At 52.5% G+C, this 17,321-nt stretch overlaps 1 protein-coding gene across 5 annotated transcripts in view; it reads right to left on the reverse strand.

The window, feature by feature from the left end:
• Positions 1–17,321, reverse strand: part of TTC7B (tetratricopeptide repeat domain 7B) — a 247,390-nt gene that overhangs the window by 229,294 nt on the left and 775 nt on the right. The window lies entirely within an intron of this gene.

The raw sequence follows: 17,321 nt of genomic DNA on the forward strand, positions 1-17,321 counted from the left end.
AGGAAGATGGCCAGAGTTGCGAGTTTCCTGCCAGGTAGGCAAGGATCAGCTCCTCAGGTCTGGAAGGAGCTGTGCACTCTGAGCAAAGAGCTTACATTCCAATTTGAAATTAGCATGGTGGTTGCAAAATCGTTTGTGCAACTGTAAACATTTTCAGGCTCCAATGAATCTCCCAAGCAAACCACATTTTCTTTGCTCTCCTTTGAAAAAGGTGACTTCCCTACCACTCACTCTCCCAACCAGGAGGGCAAAGATCTGAAAAATATCCATGAACTCAGGCAAGAGAAATATATAGAGACAGCAAGGCTCCATCCTCAGGAGGCAGGAGCTCAGCAGCCTGACCAACACTCCACGGCACCGGGTGCTCCTGTCAAGGACCTGCGGGTTCCCGATTCAGAGCCTGCAAGTGACGAAAGAAACAGAGGTCACCTAGCCAGCTGTTACTGCCCATAGTGTGTCCGCTTACACGCTGGGACAGTGAGGTGCAAGGAAAACAAAGGCCCCTCGGGCATACAAGAAAATTAATTCCAGCTGAATTAAAGAATTAAGTATGAAATAAAAGAGAATAAAAAGATAAAAATAGAACTTTCACTTCCAGCCAAGATGGAACAAATTTACCCTCCTGTATAAAATAACCACAAACACAGGGTAGACTATATGGAAAAACAATTCTCATGACTCTGGACGTGGGACCACAGAGAAAAGTGATCCCTGAGAAGTGCGAGCAAACAAGGTGAGCTCTGGGATTTGCCTTGAGAGTTTCCGGCTACCCCACAGGAACAGGGAGCCCTTACATCAGGATTCTGCCACATGAAAGACTTAAATCTGAGTATCTCTCCCCCACTCATTTGCCTACTCACACTCGCCAGGCACAGGGTAGGGCGCAGCCAGGCAAGCCACACTGCAGGTGGAGAAGCAGGACTGCACAGTGGGGCCAGGCATGTACTTTCCAGAATGCAAAAGCCCAGCATTACAACGTGGAGGACAGAGCTCTGGCCTCAGGCAGCCCCAGGCTTAATACCAGCTCTGCTGCTTACTAGCTGTGTGGCACTGGGCAAGTTACTTAACCTCTCTGAACCTTAGTTTCCTCACCTGGCTACTGTGAGGCTAAGACATCATGTATGTAATGCATAAGGTACAAAGCAGGTGCTGAGTAGACGTGCGGTACTGTTCCTGTTACTGCCATTCGTTTTGGACTTGCTATTTCCCAGAATGGTTATGTTGGATCTAATGAGGTCAGAAAGCCCTGTGCTCAAGAGGCCTGCAATCCAGTGGGAAGATAAGAACATTGTGCAACATTTATTACTAGACAAGCCATGCTGGGCGCTTACTAAATGCTGCGCAGTGGGCTAAGCCATTTACACGATCCCGTTAGTCCTCCCAACCTCGCTAGAGCCTGTTAGCATCTCCATCTCACAAATGGAGAACAGGGCACAAGAGGTGAAGCAACTTGCCAAAGGTCGCACAGCCAGTCCATCCCGGAGCAGGGATTTTGAACCCAGGCCGTCTCCCTGCCCTGTGGCCCCAGCATGTGGACATCAGCCTCCAGAAAAGGGGCCCAGCTTCCCTCCCAACCAGCTGTGTGAGCAGGCCATTCCTAAGTCCCTTTCCTGCTCCACCTGCTAGGACTCTCAGGGGACGGGAGTGAGGAGGGACTCAGGGGTGCCCAGGGCTCGTTCGACCTTTCCCTCGGGCATTTTTCAGGGTGTAAGTGAGGCTGCAGAAACCAGCTCCCTAGGAACTTACGTGGAGCCAAAGCCTGAAGCCGAACAGAGACCACTCCTGGGGACCATCACTAAGAAGAATAAGGGGAATTAGCCCCCTGGGGGAGGGGCACTCTGGTGCCATGCTTCATCTCCAAACAGTCCCCTGAGCCCCAAGCTGGCCCAGCTCCATGCCCAGCAGCCTCGGCCTCCCTGATCCCCCCCACCGGGGGGGGGGGGGGGGCTGTGGCCTTTGCCCCCTGAGGTGACTGCCCCTTCCTCCCAGCCTTCTCCCTTGAGGGATAAACAGCTGACACCCAGAGATTTGATCAGATGGGGAAGAAAAAGCTTAGGGTTTCTACTCTATTCCAGGGAGTACTTGATATCAATACCAAAAAAAAAAAAAAAATCTCAACAACTGGGATTTGTCAATCGAGAAGCATTTAGGTCTATTCAAACCATTCCTGTCGTGGCTGTGATCCAAGAGGAAAAACAAATCCCCGTTCAGGCAGGAGCCGGTTCTTCAGCTCTCTGTCACCCAGCAGAGACAGCCAGCTTCTCCGGCTCTTGGTCTCAGCACGACCTCAGTGAATTTCGTCCCCTCACTGACCCGGCTTCTTGTAAGTCACAGGTGTCTCTCCCAGCACTCGCAATACCTGTCATCCCCCTCCCCACCAAAAAGTGACAGAAACACAGACACTGTTGGACAGTGTTGGTAGAAGCATCATGGAATGAGTATCCGCAGAGGGCAACTGAGCAACATCTATAAAATGACTTATGTACCTACATCTCCTGACCCAGAAAGCCCAGTTTTAGTAACTTCTCCCCTACATACATGCGCTCTCGGGCACCAAGAGGTACATACAGGAATGCTGGCTACGTACAGCCCTCGTGGTAAGAGCACAGGACAGAACACACCCGGACAGTCCTCACCTGGGACGTGTTAAATGAATTATGCTACACCCCACGTGATGGGACATGATGTGTCCACTACACGAAGGAAACGGATCTCCATACAGCCCCGTGGTAGGCTGACTGCACACACTACGCCAGGGCTTCACACCCCCCTGAATCCACATGCTCTGTGGCCGCTCACGCTGACCCTGGGCTGGGCCACGTGACTTGCTCTGATTGATAGGACAGTAGTGCATCCGACACAGAAGCTGGGAAACGGACTTACACATCAGCTTCCCGCTTGCTTCTCTGTGACCACCTTGAGCCCGTGGCCGGGCTGGCCTGGATCTAAGGAAGGCCACGGGGAACAGAGCTGAGTCGTCTCAGCCAGGCCCCGCCACGTGAGCGAGCCAGCCAAGGGCAGCCACGTCACGGAGCCGACCCGCAGCTGGCTGAAGACGCAGGAGCGAGCCCGGGCAAGCCCAGGATGGTGACAAATAATAAAAGGTGGCTGTTTTAAGACACTGAGTTTGGGATGGTCTGTTACACAGCAGTAGGTAACAACGTCAGAGAGAGATACAAATAGGGTGTGCTGTCTGTTACTATTGTGTGTAAAAAAAACAAAACCAACAACACACTTTCTAATAAATCTACATATATGCTGAATATTTCTGAAAGGACCCCCCAGGAAAGTCCTAAGAGTGGCTACGTCTGTGGAAAGGGGCAGGAGGGCACAGAGATGACGTAGGAAGGAAGTTACTTTTCTCTCTTGTATTATTTGATTTTTAGTACCATGTACCTTCATGACCTGCACAAAACATTAAGTAGTTAATTTAAAAGGAAAAGAAGATGGCCTGTATTGGAGTGTGCTCTGACTCTGGAATGCCTAGTCTGGTCACCCACAAGGGGGTCACACGACCTGGCCCATCATCTCAGAGCCAGGTGGAGGAGGTCTGCATCTGTGGTTATGACTGAGAGCTTGTCACCCGCTCTCCCTGGGCCACCAGCCTCCCGTATGCACACTCTCCAGGCCCCCCGCATCCTTCCGAGGCCGTGGCAATCTGTCTCACCTGAGGGTGCCTGGACACGTTGTATCTCCCTCCCTTCTCCTGCCAAAATCCAGGCATCGTGTGAGATGCGTTTCAGGGTCACCTTGGAGAAGCCTTCCTGCTCCCTCGGCCTGAGCTCCCCATGCTCCTCACATTCACACACCAGCCAGCATTTACTTAGCACCTGCCAGCATCTGGCACGGACAGCAGTGAAGGAGACAGAGGGGTCTCTGCCCTTGTGCTGCTTACATTCCAGAAGGGGAGACAAACCAGAAAAAGGCCAGCTAGTGGTAAGAGATCAGCGGAGAGTTAAAACGGGGACGTGACAGGGAGCGACCGGGTGGCTATTTGAGACTGGGCAGTCGGATCAGGGCCAGAGTCTCCAAGGAGTCTGAGTTTGAGACTCGCATGACGAGACTGAGTCTGCCAGGCAAAGATCCGCGGGAAGAGCACCCTGCAGCCCGTGGAAGGGCCCTGGGGTGGGAACATGGCTGGCACGTTCGAGGAACAGCAAGAGGGCCGTGTGGCTGGAACGGTGGGGACGGATCAGGGTAGTCAGAGAGGCGGGTAAGGGCAGCCATGAGCACGCTCGTAGTGTGGCTTTCCTCTGAAGTACACCTGGAAGCCTCTGGAGGGAGTGGAGAGTGTGCACGCAGGGGTGAAGGGATCTGGTTTAGGTTCACTGTGTGGAGAACGAAATTGGGGCTGGAGCGGTCGAGGTGATGGCAGGGACGGTCAGAAGGTCACTGCGGGAGTCTGGCGGGGGGGTGACAGACGCTGGGACAAGGGGGCAGAGGTGAGAAAGAGTGCAGAAAGGGAGAGACAAGCGGAGGGAGGACACAATTTGGAGGTAAGATATACAAGACTTACTAATGGGTTGGACTGGAGGTGTGGCAGACCGAATAATACCCCCCACACCCCAGAGATGACTGTGTCCTAGTTGCTGGAACCTGTGAATATGTCACCTTACATGGCAAAAGGGACTTTGGGGGTGTGATTAAGTTGCGGACCTTAAGACGGGATTATCCTAGATTATGTGGGTGGGCACGCCGGGTCGTGGGAGGGGGAAGTAGGCGGGTCAGAGTCCGAGGAGACGCGGTGGCAGAAGCAGGTATTGTCACAGAGGAAGCTAAACTGCGGGCTCTAGAGGTGGGGGAGGGGCCGAGAGCCAAGGAACGTGGGCAGCCGTGGAGACCGGGAAAGACAAGGGCACGGATTCTTGCCCAGAGCCTCCAGAAGGAAGACAGCCCTGCGGACACCTGAATTTAGCTGAATGAGACCCATGTCCAACTTCTGACCTCCAGAACTGCCAGAGAACACATCTGCATTATTTTAAGCCAGTAGATGTGTGATCATTAGTGACAGCAGTGATGGGAATGGAGAGGGATTAAAAGAAATTCTTTACTTTTAGCTTTGAGACTGCACACTGGACTAGAAAATGGTACCATCTTGCCATTTACTGAGGTGAGCAGAAATCAAACCAAGAGTTCTGTTCTAACTTAAATAACATTTGATACCCAAGTAGAGAAATCAAGTCAGTGGATGGAGGTTGGCGTCAAAGCTAGAGGAGAGTGAATGGAAGGACCCAGTTAAAGAAACCAGGACCGGGGCCCCTGGGTGGCTCAGTCATTAAGCGTCTGCCTTCGGCTCAGGTCATGATCCCAGGTCCTGGGATTGAGCCCTACATCGGGCTCCCTGCTCCATGGGAAGCCTGCTTCTCCCCTCCCTCTCCCCCTGCTTGTGTTCCCTCTCTCGCTGTCTCTCTGTCAAATAAATAAAAATTAAAAAAAAAAAAAGAAAAAGAAACCAGGACCATGTTTGTTACAGAAACAGATTTGAAGTTTCCAGAAAGAAGGAGTGGGGGCGCCTGGTGGCTCAGTCGTTAAGCATCTGCCTTCAGCTCAGGTGATGATCCTACGGTCCTGGGATCGAGCCCCGCATCGGGCTCCCTGCTCCATGGGAAGCCTGCTTCTCCCTCTCCCACTCCCCCTGCTTGTGTTCCCTCTCTCGCTGTGTCTCTGTCAAATCAATAAATAAAATCTTTAAGAAAAAAAAAAAGAAAGAAAGAAGGAGTGGCCAAGTGGGTTAAAGGCAGCTGGAATATGGAGGAAGATAAGAACACAAACATAACCATTAGATTTGGCAACAGGGAGGCCACATCAGAGGGCGACCGTGACATGGGAGGTCTCGGGGTGTGCAGGGTGGGGGGTACAAGCTCAAAGGAGCAGGCTGAGGAGACAATGGTTCTTTGAAGAGGCTTTGCTGAGACGGAGCAGAGAGGCGGGCAGTAAGTCACAGAGATGTGGGCTTAGGGAAGGTTTTTACAGGAGAGTCTAGGGTGTCTGAATCCTCGAGGGAATGACCCGGGAAAGAAGACAGAGACAGAGAACTGATCCAGAAGAGAGGAGAAATGTCAGCAGCTGTGAAGTCCCGAGGAGGCGCGAACAGAGGGATTCGGAGCAAAGGTGCAGGGGCTGCAGGCCTTGGAAAGGAGCTGGAGCCTCCGCACAGTGACAGGAGGGGGAGAAGGCCGACTCAGTGGTGGGTAACGAGGGGATTTCCTAACTGCTCCTATGTCCTCAGTAAAGTTCATACCAGGTCATGAGCCAGGAGTGACAGGATGGCATTCTGATAAAAGGCCTGAGAAGGGGAAGAGTGCATGAAAGCAGGGCTACGAACGTGCCAGGAGCGTGGCAGGGCCTCTGAGGTCACTGGTCATCAAGTGCAGATGACCAGCGAGGCTGCGGGCTTCCTCCCACGACGTGTAGCTGCTCAGCGGCACGTACGAGCAGGCAGAGAGCTGGGCTTCACCTAGGTAGGGCCACTGTCAAGCAGCTGGCTGGAGAAGGCAAGGTCATGCCACCCCGCTTCTCAAAGCCCTCCCGTGGCTCCCCTCTCACCCAAAAGGAGAGCCAAAATCCTTGTACCTTACTCCCTGGGCTCTGACCTCCACCTTGTCCCTCTCACATTCATGCCCCGTCTCCAGGACTCAGCACGTGGTAGGTGTTCTCTAAATATTTCTGAAATGAGTGGATCCATGGGTCTCCCTTTCGTGGACAGGACCTACTCAAGTACCTTAGTCTCTGGCGACTCAGCTACCCGCCCTCCCGGGGTGCCTGGCACGTAGAGGGGGTATGACTGTTGACCAAGACCCAGGCCTTTGCGTGTCTACCTCCGGGCCCCGTTGTCCCTCCTCCACTATCTTTGCTCAAATTATGACCCAGTTCCGAGGACCTGCTATTTGGATCTTGACTGAAAGGCAAAGATGCCAAAAGTCAAAGATTGAGGAACTCAAAGAAATTGGCAGAAACGATATTCTGGGAAAATCTTGGTAGTTGGGAGTCCAGGCTTCATGCCAAAGCCTCCTCCCCGTGTTCACACACAATGCAGAGGCTGGAAGGACAGGATGAGAGAGTAAAACGTGGGAACAGAAGACACTACTTCCACTGCGCTGGGAGAAGAGACAAGCGTACTGGTTTAACGCACGCACGCGCACGCGCAGAGGCGCGCACACACACACACACACACACACTTCCCCTCGAAAAACCTTATTTAATAAGAGAGAAGGTAACTTGAAAGTCATCTTGGAGTTGGTCTGGCCTGTCCCCAGGGCTCAGCAGGGCAGGAAATGACTCCAGCAGGGCAGGGGGATGTTATCAGGCCAGCCCAGAAGGCGTGGAAATGGCTCTCTCAGGAAGCCAGCTCCACACAGAGAAGTTAAATGCACAAGCACACAGAGTCAGCAAGCATCTCTTGAAGATTCAAAGCCCTAATCCACGCCCTGCCCTCAAAGACTATGGTCTAGAGGGAGCCAAGGGCCATGGAGTCCTGGCATGATAGGGTGGAAAGACCATCAGGCACACTCAGAAGACTGTCAGAAGTAAGTAAGTGAGGTCCGAGCTGGCTGGGCCTCAGGAATTTGTCCAAGTGAGGTAGGATTTCTCCAAGTGAGCGTCTAGGCAGAAGGGAGATGGCACAGCTGGTGGGTGGGGTCGGGCAGAGGCAGGAAGGAGGCTACCACAGGCCTTGGGGCAGCTGCAGAGGGCCTGAGGGACCCACATTCCCAGGCCGCTAGCCCAGGACTCAGTGGAGAGCTGACTCCCTTGGCCTGGTGGGCCAGAGAAAGGAAAAACATTTATTGCAGGTCCCCGTGCTCGGCATGCCCAGCAATATCACCTCACCAACTCAACACTTCTTACTTGAGAATAAAAAGCTGTTTCTCATTAGACTTCGAAGCTGCAAGGGCCAGAAAAGGCAGTTAGTCAAGGGAGGCAGGCCTCACCGCCAAGGGGCTGAGCCAGCCCAAAGTGAGGAGATTGGAGGGAGAGGGAGAGGCAGCAGAGAGACCCGGAACCCCTCCCTGGGAAGGGCCACTCGGCAAGCATCGACCCTTCAGTTGCACAAGAGACACAGGAAGAGAAGGTCATGGACATCCAGTCAGCCTGAACAGCAATCCAGCAGCCAGAACTCACCCAGAGCCCCAGGCGGGCAGGGCCATCCAGTCACCGGAGGGACAGCACCAGAAGTCTCGGTGTCTCAGGCGGACATTCCCTCCCCTGGACCTCCAGCGCCCTCGTCCTCTACCATTCCCAGCCCCAAGCATATACATGCCGGGTCTCCACGTACTAGACTTGAGCATAAGCATGGTCTCAGTGGTCACCATACTCCAGGTCGTCAGGCAGGGCTGGCGCCCAGTACGTGCTCAGTAGGTGTTTGATGAGCAAACGAATCCAAGTTAACTCCTCAAGGGCAACAGCCAAGTTGTTCTTTGAACAATTAACTGAGCACCTGCTGTATGTCAGACAGGCTATTGGTGCTGGAAATACAGCAATGGACAAAAGAGCAAAAAAGCCCTGCCCTCATGGGGCCGACAGCCCAGCAGTCACATTCATGGTTGTGTCCCCAGTACCCCTCACAGCACCCCCACACTAAAGTGCAGAATGCACGGCTGCAGGAGGAGGACTGAGCTGAGGCCCTAGGTCTGCACGGACTAGTTCTGGGACCCGGCTAACGGCGACCGCCATCAGCTTTGGGCCTCCGTCACAATTCAGTACCACGGGAGCCCACCCCAACCCCCACTGCACGACTGCTATCATTGCTGTTACCGTTCCCCCTGCCTGCTTCCTCCCCCCTGTCAAGGGCTGAGCATCCGAACCTTCCTCCCCTCCTTCCACACACAGTACTCCTGACTTGGGCAGGCTGCCTGCGATGACCGCTCGTGCCTCAAACCAACTGCATTACCCCTCGGGCTCCTCAGAACAACCCGGAAGCTAAAGAGGGAAGCTCGGGGAAGCTGAGTAACGCACCCATGGCCAGACAAGCAGTTAAGTGCCAGACCCGGGATCTAATCCCACATCTCACAGGACAGAGCCCACTGCTTTCTCCCGCACCAGGTTCCTTTCCTCGTTGTGAAAATACTTCCATCTGCCCAACAGGGTAAACAATCGTCCTGCTTGCCCAGGGCTGAGGGAGTTCCCGGGACACGGGATTTTCAGTGCTTCAAACCAAGAAAGTCTCAGGCCAACTGGGACAAAGCCACAGCTCTGCCCAGGATCCTCCTCCTGGCGCTCTGCCAGGCCTTACCCACTGCCACCCGGCCCTCAGGCCCCAGTAACCCAGCAGCACCCTGGAGCCTTGTAAGTAACACTGTCATTGTTCCGCTCAAGCTACGGGGTGACACTCTGTCCCACCACTTGGACAATCGTGTCTAAAATCTGGTCCTGGAACTTCCTGTGCTACAAACCACCTATGCTAGTTAACAACCCTGCTACCTGAACCCCGACCCCACTAAGACCTCCTAAAGCAGGACTCGGGCCCAGCCTGGGAATCTGAGTTGCTAACCAGCCCCCAGGTGACTCAGCGGCCCAGAGACTGTGTGACTGCTCTGAGCTGTAAGCTTCTTGTGGCTGGTGACCCACTCAGTCTTTTTCTTCTGGTACAGGCCCCATACATAGGAGGTACACATTAAATGCTCAAGATTATAGTTGAAGGCAACAGCTTCAGACCTGCCCGACCATAAAACTCACCTAAGGCTCTATTTTAAAATGCAGATTTCCAGCCCCCATCTTGGACCAGGGAAATCACTACCCCATAGGAGTGGTCTGGGAATCCGTAATGTCCAGGCTCCCTTAGTTCAGTGCTACTCAGAGCGGGTCCACGGACAGGCAGGATTGGCATCACATGGGAGCTTTGTTAAGCCTGTAGGAGCTCAGGCCCTGCCCCAGACCTGCTGCATCAGAATCCCTAGGAATGGGGCCCCACAAGTCAACTTGGTGATTCCTTGATCTGACGAGCTTAGAAAACCATTCGTTGGTGTAAAGAATAATGGAACTAGAGTTACAAGTGGGTTAGAATCCAGCTCAATGAACATCTCCCAACCTCAGTCTACTTACCCCTGAATAAGAATTATGACCCTCGACCCCATTCCTTGTGCGGTTGTTGTGATGATTAACTGGGATCTGTGTAAAAGTTCATGCCCAGAACATGGCACACAGCAAAAGCTCAAGCAAGGCTTGTTCATTCCCTACTAGCACTGTTTCAACACCCGTGAAGTCCGGAAAACTAAGGTTTCAGAGAATCAAGTGAGGTGCCCAAGGTCACTTGGAGGGCAAATGCATGGAGATTCTGACTCAGAATCAGAGGCAGGCCTCTGAAAGGACCAAAAAACATCTGTTCTGCCTCGCTCTGGCACTTCCATCCCTCCACCACCCCTGACGGACACGGGCAGACAAACAGGGGCTGCAGCCACACTGTTAGGTTTCCTGTGGCTTGCGGCTGCCCTTTATATGGTATGTGGCACTCCTCCGACCCATCTGCCAAACTCTGCTCCTTCTTGTCTTGGTAGCTGATTGGGATGGTTTTGAGAGATCTCAGAAAACCTCTTCCCTTTTCTTGGCTGCTCAGATGGGAAACACTGGCTTTCACAGAAAGGCCCGCAACCCTCCGCCACCTGCCACGCATGAAGTCACCCAGAGGGGCAGAAATCTACCCAAGTGAGGTCGGTGTGAACCAGGGGCGAAGGCCATTCCTGATGGTGCACCCGGTGCAAAGCTGGCGGGGCAGCTGGGGGTGCTCCGAGTAAGCGAGGGGGTGCACCAGAGGGAATGCCTGCAGCAGCACGGAACCACCGCACACCCAATTCAGTGCGGCTTCAACAAGAAGGCATTTACTACTCCACATAAATGACGCCCAGACAAGGGCCACCGCAGGCATGGAGCCACATCCTTTGTGTCTCTGCGCGGCCGCCCTCTGAGGGTCAGCCTCACGGCCACCAGATGGCTGCAGCTCCGAGCCTCGGAAGCGCGAGCGACGATTTCCAGGGGGAAGAAGACCACTCCCGTCACCTCGAAAGCATCCACGTCACTCCTGAGCAAGAGGAAATCTTTTCCAGAAGCCCCCCTCCCACAGCTAATGCCCCTGATGTTTCATTGGCTAGAACTAAGTCACATGCTCATGCCTCAACCAATCACAGGCAGGGAGTGGCCCCAACAGGGCCCGCCCCCCCAGTGAAGCACATGGCACACGGAGGGGCTGACAGTTGGGACAAAATTGGGGCTCAGTCAGGAAGGAGGAAAAGGAGCTCAGGTGGAGCATGCGACTGACAACCGGGGAGCCTCTGGCCGGCCCCAAGTCACGTGACACCGCCAGCCCCGCAGGTGAACAGCCCTGGTCGGGGCCGGAGTCATCGCTTGCCCTGCGGCCTTCGCTTCCACTTCCGAAGGCGCCGGCCCCTACTTCCTTAGGCCGCTTCCAGTTGCTCAGGGGCCTCCCCTCGTGAAAGTCTGGGGCCGGTTCAACACAGCACAGCAAGTACACACTAGGAGCCTAACGCTCCCCCGAGCAGAGCCTCTAGAAGCTGGCCACCTGGGGGAGGAGACAAGGCACGAGCCACGACAGACCACGTGGGGGAGGAGAAACAGCCCTGAACCGGGCGATGATAAACCCAGCGCCAGGACCCAGCAGCACAGACCTCCTGAGGGCTTACTCTGTGCAGGCACCAAGCTGAGGACTGTTAGGGGCGGTGTTTTGTTTCTCGCTTTCACCTTCGGTCCTTACAACTGCCCTACGAGTTTGGCACTATGACTACACGTTCATAATCCCTTATCCATAATTTCCCAAATCTAAACTCTCTAAAAACCAAAAGCTGGTTTTGTTTTTGTTAACTTATTGGGCAACAAAACCTCAACTGAACCAACACGAGGCTATTTTTTAATCTATCTATCCCTTCGCAAGGACTGTTTGCATGTTTTGGTGCAGAAATAGTGACGTGTTTCATTCTGAAGTGCTGCTCCTGGAGCCACTGAGAGTGTCACGTATTGGCCAGGATAGGTACCATATTCTGGAAAATTCTGCACTCAGAAACACAGCTGGCACCAAGAGTTTCAGAAGAGGGATTCTGGATGCATATCACCACTTTACACACGGGGCTTCACCAGGTGAAGGAACTCTCTTAGTTAGGAAGCCACGGAAGCTCACTTGGAACTAAGCGACTGCTCTCACAGGCCAGAGCTCGGACCCACCCTGCCTGCTTCTGCCACCCGCCAGCTGGTGGCTTTAAGGAAGACACTTCCGTGAGCCTATTTTTTTCATCTGTAAAATGGGGAGCCTACAACCAGATCAGTGGCTTTAAAAATTTAAAGAATTTATTATTATTTATTTAATATTATTTATATTATTTATTATTTATATTATTATTATTTATTTAATTTATTTAAAAAATGTGTTTTTAAAAGCATATTAGGCCTTCCTTCAAAGGAAACCTTAGGAAAAAGTATCACTGCTCCAGGGAGTGAGGCCTGCCCACCCAGCCACCAGGCCCCTAAAGCATGTTCCCAGAGGGGTTCCTCAACAACACAGTTTGGAAACTGCTATACAGTGTGATCTCTCAGGACCCATCTGGTTCTAACACTGTATGGTTGTTTGTCTGAGGCAAACATCCTTTTTTGTGAAGGAAGGACAGCTGGGAGGAACTTGAACCAGACCTTGACAGATGGGTAGGCTTCTGGCCTACAGAGAGGACTTCGGAGCAAATGGCATGAGCACAGGTGGAAAGACAATGAGCAAGGTGAGTGAGAGGGTCCAAGAGGCCAAACCAGCCAGTGGGGGCAGGGTGGGGGCAGGGATGGGGAAGCCCAGGTAATGGGAGGCCACACTGGACAGGCTCGCTTACCGAGCAGATCAATGTCAGGAATCCTCAGAACCTGAGATCCCTCCAGGCAGGCGGCCAGAGAAAAGCTGAGCAGTCCTGGCCCCACTGTATGCAGCCACAAGGTCGTGGTCCTTCCGTCCTGACTACAGTGACCATGAGCCCCAGTGTTTAGGTCAAGAGCTATCAATATGTTATTGTCAAATAAGTGACTCTTTTGAATCCAAAAATCAGGACATATGGTCTGCCACAAAGGTGTGTCCTTCAGAGGACAACAAGACAGAGTATTTGAAAACAGGACGGCTGCCCTGGGAAGGCTAGGGTGGAGTGTCATCAAGGTCTCAGTGTCCTTCCCCACTGTCTGGGGAGAGTCTGACTCCCAGGAGTCTGCAGCACCCTGGGAACGTCCAAAGAAGCCATTCTAAACAACAGTGCCACTTTCCTACCCCACAGCCGACTCTCTGGTAAACATCAGCCTTGTTTCCAAAGAAGCCCCTAAATGGGCAGGAAAGGCTCCAGAGGCCTGAGACCAGGGAGCTGTCCAGGAACTCAGCCCACTTCCAGAGGGGGATGCCACCAGGCTGGAGGCACCAAGGCCACTGGGAATATCAGCTAGTGGCAAATGCAAGAACTTCACTCCCACTCAGTGGTCTGCATACATTTTGTAACCAAACTCTGCCCCAGAATATTCTTTGTTTCAGGCACCATTTCCCTACCTGCCCATCACCAAGAGGTAATTACCATGTCTCAAAATCATACCCAATCAGAACGGTGATGATCCCTTAAAGGAGAAACCACCATTTGGGGCCTAATTGTTCTAAGTAAGCTCAGTAACTGAGCTTACCTAAGATTAACAGACAGGGAAAGGAAGGAGAAGCAGACAGCCTCAGAAAGGGGGTGGCTGTCTGGTGGGGCTGGTGCCGGCCCTGTTTCTGCCATTGAAAAACGTGGGAGTCTTGACCAGGCACAAGCTCAGGTGTGTCATTTCTAGGGCTCCCACTCTTCGTCCCAGCCAGGTGTTATCCAGGACCTGGCCTGCCTTGTCCAGGGTTACACTGAGTCAGCTGGAGGGAGTCAATACCAGCATTTTGCACGTAGCAAGGTTTGCATATATCAACCCATTTCTTCCTCACAGCCACCTTAATGGAGGACGATTATTAACCCTATCACAGCAATGAAGAACACAGGCTCTGAGAGGTTAACTGACTGGCTCAGGGTCACCCAGCTACAGGTAGATTGTGGATTGAAGCCCAGGTGCCAGGCCATGCACTTTGTCACACAGCAGTGAACCTCACCATTGGGAGGCTAAAGGGTGACACTCTGGGGAGAGAGGGCAGCTGGGACTGCCCTCCTAGGGCCAGAACTGACTTGTGAGCCAGCAGGGAGCTGATGTGCTGTTGTTCTCCATCTTTATCCCCAACCCCCTCAGGCTGCCACCTCAGTTCCAGGCCAGGGCACCTCAGAATTCCCTGTGCCCACAGATCTGCCGGATGCCTGGTTAAGATGCAGGTGCTGACCCCAGGGTGGGGCCCAAGAGTCTGCATTCCTCACACGCTCCCACGTGATGCCCAAGCTGCTGCTTCGCTGACCACACTTCAGGCAGCGAGAATCTAGACTTGAGTCAAATTTTCTCCCACCTCACCCCTCCCTTCTTAACTTGCGTGATCACTGTCTTGCCGGAACTCACAGGGGCCTGGCATGTAGCTGCCACACATTTTGGGGGATGGGGAGCTATGTTTGTTGTTTTTTTTTTTTTTTTTGAGATGGCAGTGATTAAAATGATACTCACAGTGGAGTATGAGGCAGAAAATGGATTTCCGAGGTCTGTTTTCAGCTTGGCATTTGCCCTTTTCTTCCTTATTCACCTCATGGCCAAACTGTTTAAACTAATTTATCTCAAAGGACTCAGGCTGGAGCAGCACACTCCGAAAGTGTCCACTGTTTCAAGCCCTCACTGGGAGGGGCTGCCATGCTCCCGGCCCAGGAGAAGCAAATGCTGCTGAGCAGGGAGGCCTCTGCCAGCAGGAGCACTGGGAACGCGTGACTCCTCCGCTCAGACCCCTCCCTGGGCTCCCACCTCATTCAGAGAAAAGCCAAAGCCTTAACCATGACCTCCAAGGCCCCAAGTGATCTGGCCCTGCCACCCCTCTGCCCTCATCAGGCCTCTACCCTGGACGTCCCCTCCACGGCCTCGGGGCCTATCTTAAATGTTGCCTTCCCGGTGAGGCCCTCCCTGGCCACATATTAAACTAGTAACTTTTGTGCCCCCCACCCCCAGCCCACTCCCAAAGCACTGCTGCCTCTCCCCCTCTTGATTCCCTTCTGATACTACTTACCACCATCTGGCATCCTATAAATTTTACTTAGTGATTTTTATTTATGTCCCCCTGCCCCTTCCCACTGAAGTGTGGACTTCATAAAGGCAGGGACGTTTGTCATTTTTGTCTGTTTTGTTCAGTGGTATATCCCCAGTGCCTACAACAGTGCAAGTACTCGGTATCTGCGGAATGAATGAAGGAGCTGCATACTAACGGGTCAGACTGACGGCCCTGGGAGTCATTAGTGATTCTCCTAACAACCCCTGCAAACTCAGTCTTTTCCTCCCCATTCCAAGATGAGGAGACTGAAGCTCTGAGTGGTTAGTTAAGGGATGTGGCCAAGGACAGAGAGTTAGGCTCAAGCACCGGTCTGCCCAGTTCCAAAGACCACTGTGTTCTCAGCCTGTGGCTGCCTTCAAACTGTCTTATTATGACAAACATGACAGTAACCCGCTTTCCTGATTGTAAGCAGCAAATGCTTTTGCTTAAGGATTTTGCCAAATCTGCCCAGAATTCGAGGTCCAGTTCACCCAAAAGGGTCTAGGGGGAGCTGGTACCCTCAAGGCCAGGAGGAAATCCTACCACCAGCCCAAGGAAGCCCCCATCAGCCAAAGGAAGGGAAGGACCCTCCTTCAAACATTTCCCTGAACCCCAAAGAAGAGCCACAATAATTCTGGTTTTGTTTCATCTTTTTCTTTGCTTTATCTTGTTATGTTCCTGAGCAATCTCTTTGACCTTTTCAAGTCCAGGTGACCTTTTGCCATCAATGACTGCTACAAACCATGTGGGTTCTAGGGCAGAATCTATCTCTCATGAGTTTCCCAAAACCAAACCTGCATCCGGACCCATGGACCACTATGCCCCACATAACCCACTCTCCCAGGCTCAGGCCCTGGGAAGGGAGCCGAGTCTTGTGGGGCTGTGAAGGTAAGATGGGCCTATGCCACCAAAAGCCCATCTACCCTCTTATTCCAGAGACCACCCCAGTGTGTCACCCCTCCTCCCCTACTCATCACTCTCAATCCCATTACCTCGTCTGTTTTCTTCAAATCACTTCTCACTATGAAGCTATCCCATTTATTGATTTCTGTATTTGCCATTGCCTGTCTCCTCAGAAGAGGTTCAGTACGTGAGGGTTGGAGCTTGGTCAGTGCTGCTAACCTCTATACTATTCCTGGAACAGGTAGGCATGCAAATATTGGTTGAATGAATGAGTAAATAAAGCAGAAAATAAGTGGGTTCTGAAGGAAAGAACCAGGAGGCTCACAAATGAACCCATTTAACTCTAACGTCAACCTGTGCTAAAGGTATTTTATGCCTACACAGCTGGGAAGTGACAAAGTAGACCCAGGACTGTCCAATTCCAAGAAGAAATGAGAAAATGCTGCAAGTAAGGAGAGAAGAAGCAAGAGGACAAGCTGGTGAGCCTTCCAGGAAGGGCAAAGTCAAGCTGCCATCGGGGCCCATGAGACTGAACACCATTTTCCTCGAATGCTTACTTAAAGAAGAGGCAAGATTTTCCACTGAGCTGAGCCCAGGTAGGTCTATGCTTCCCTCCATGCCCCAGGACAGTCATGGCGCCTGCATCCCCCCGGGGAAATCTCTGCCCAAAGCAAGGTACCATAGTTGAGAGTGTGCAAAACCAAGTTCCTATTTCAAGGCACTAACACCATAAAAGACACAATCATAAACCACTCTTGACCAAGACACTTGACATTCCTCTCCATTTCTGAGTAGCTTGAGGTTAAAAGGTTGAAAATAGCCCGATGTCCTTTCTTAGAGCAGTGTCTTTCATTCATTCATTCTTTCATTCATTTGTTCAGCCAACATTTGCTCACCCAGCCTCAAGCTGCCAGGGATGAAATAACATAAAACCTCTGCCCTCTCACCAGTCCATTGGTACCCGCAGTTTTGGCGGGTACTAAAAGACCAGCAAATATTAAGGATACTTGCTTCCAAAACAAATAAGGCCACGTGGAGCTGCGCTCTGAAATGGGATTTTGGATGCAATTTTGATTTGATTGGGTACAAGAACCAATTCAGTCAACGGGGCCATAGACTAACTCCAAGCACCAGACTCCTACTCAGACCCCTTCCTCCTCTGGGCACCAAGCCCCTAGGCCCCCCAACCCCATTCTTCAACTACACTCCCACCTCTCTCTACTATATGCTCTCTCTGACTCTCCTGACTCTATTTCCCCTATATTCCCAA

This window comes from Halichoerus grypus, chromosome 8 (assembly GCF_964656455.1).
Source record: "Halichoerus grypus chromosome 8, mHalGry1.hap1.1, whole genome shotgun sequence".
In the NCBI taxonomy this organism is placed as follows: Eukaryota; Metazoa; Chordata; class Mammalia; order Carnivora; family Phocidae; genus Halichoerus; species Halichoerus grypus.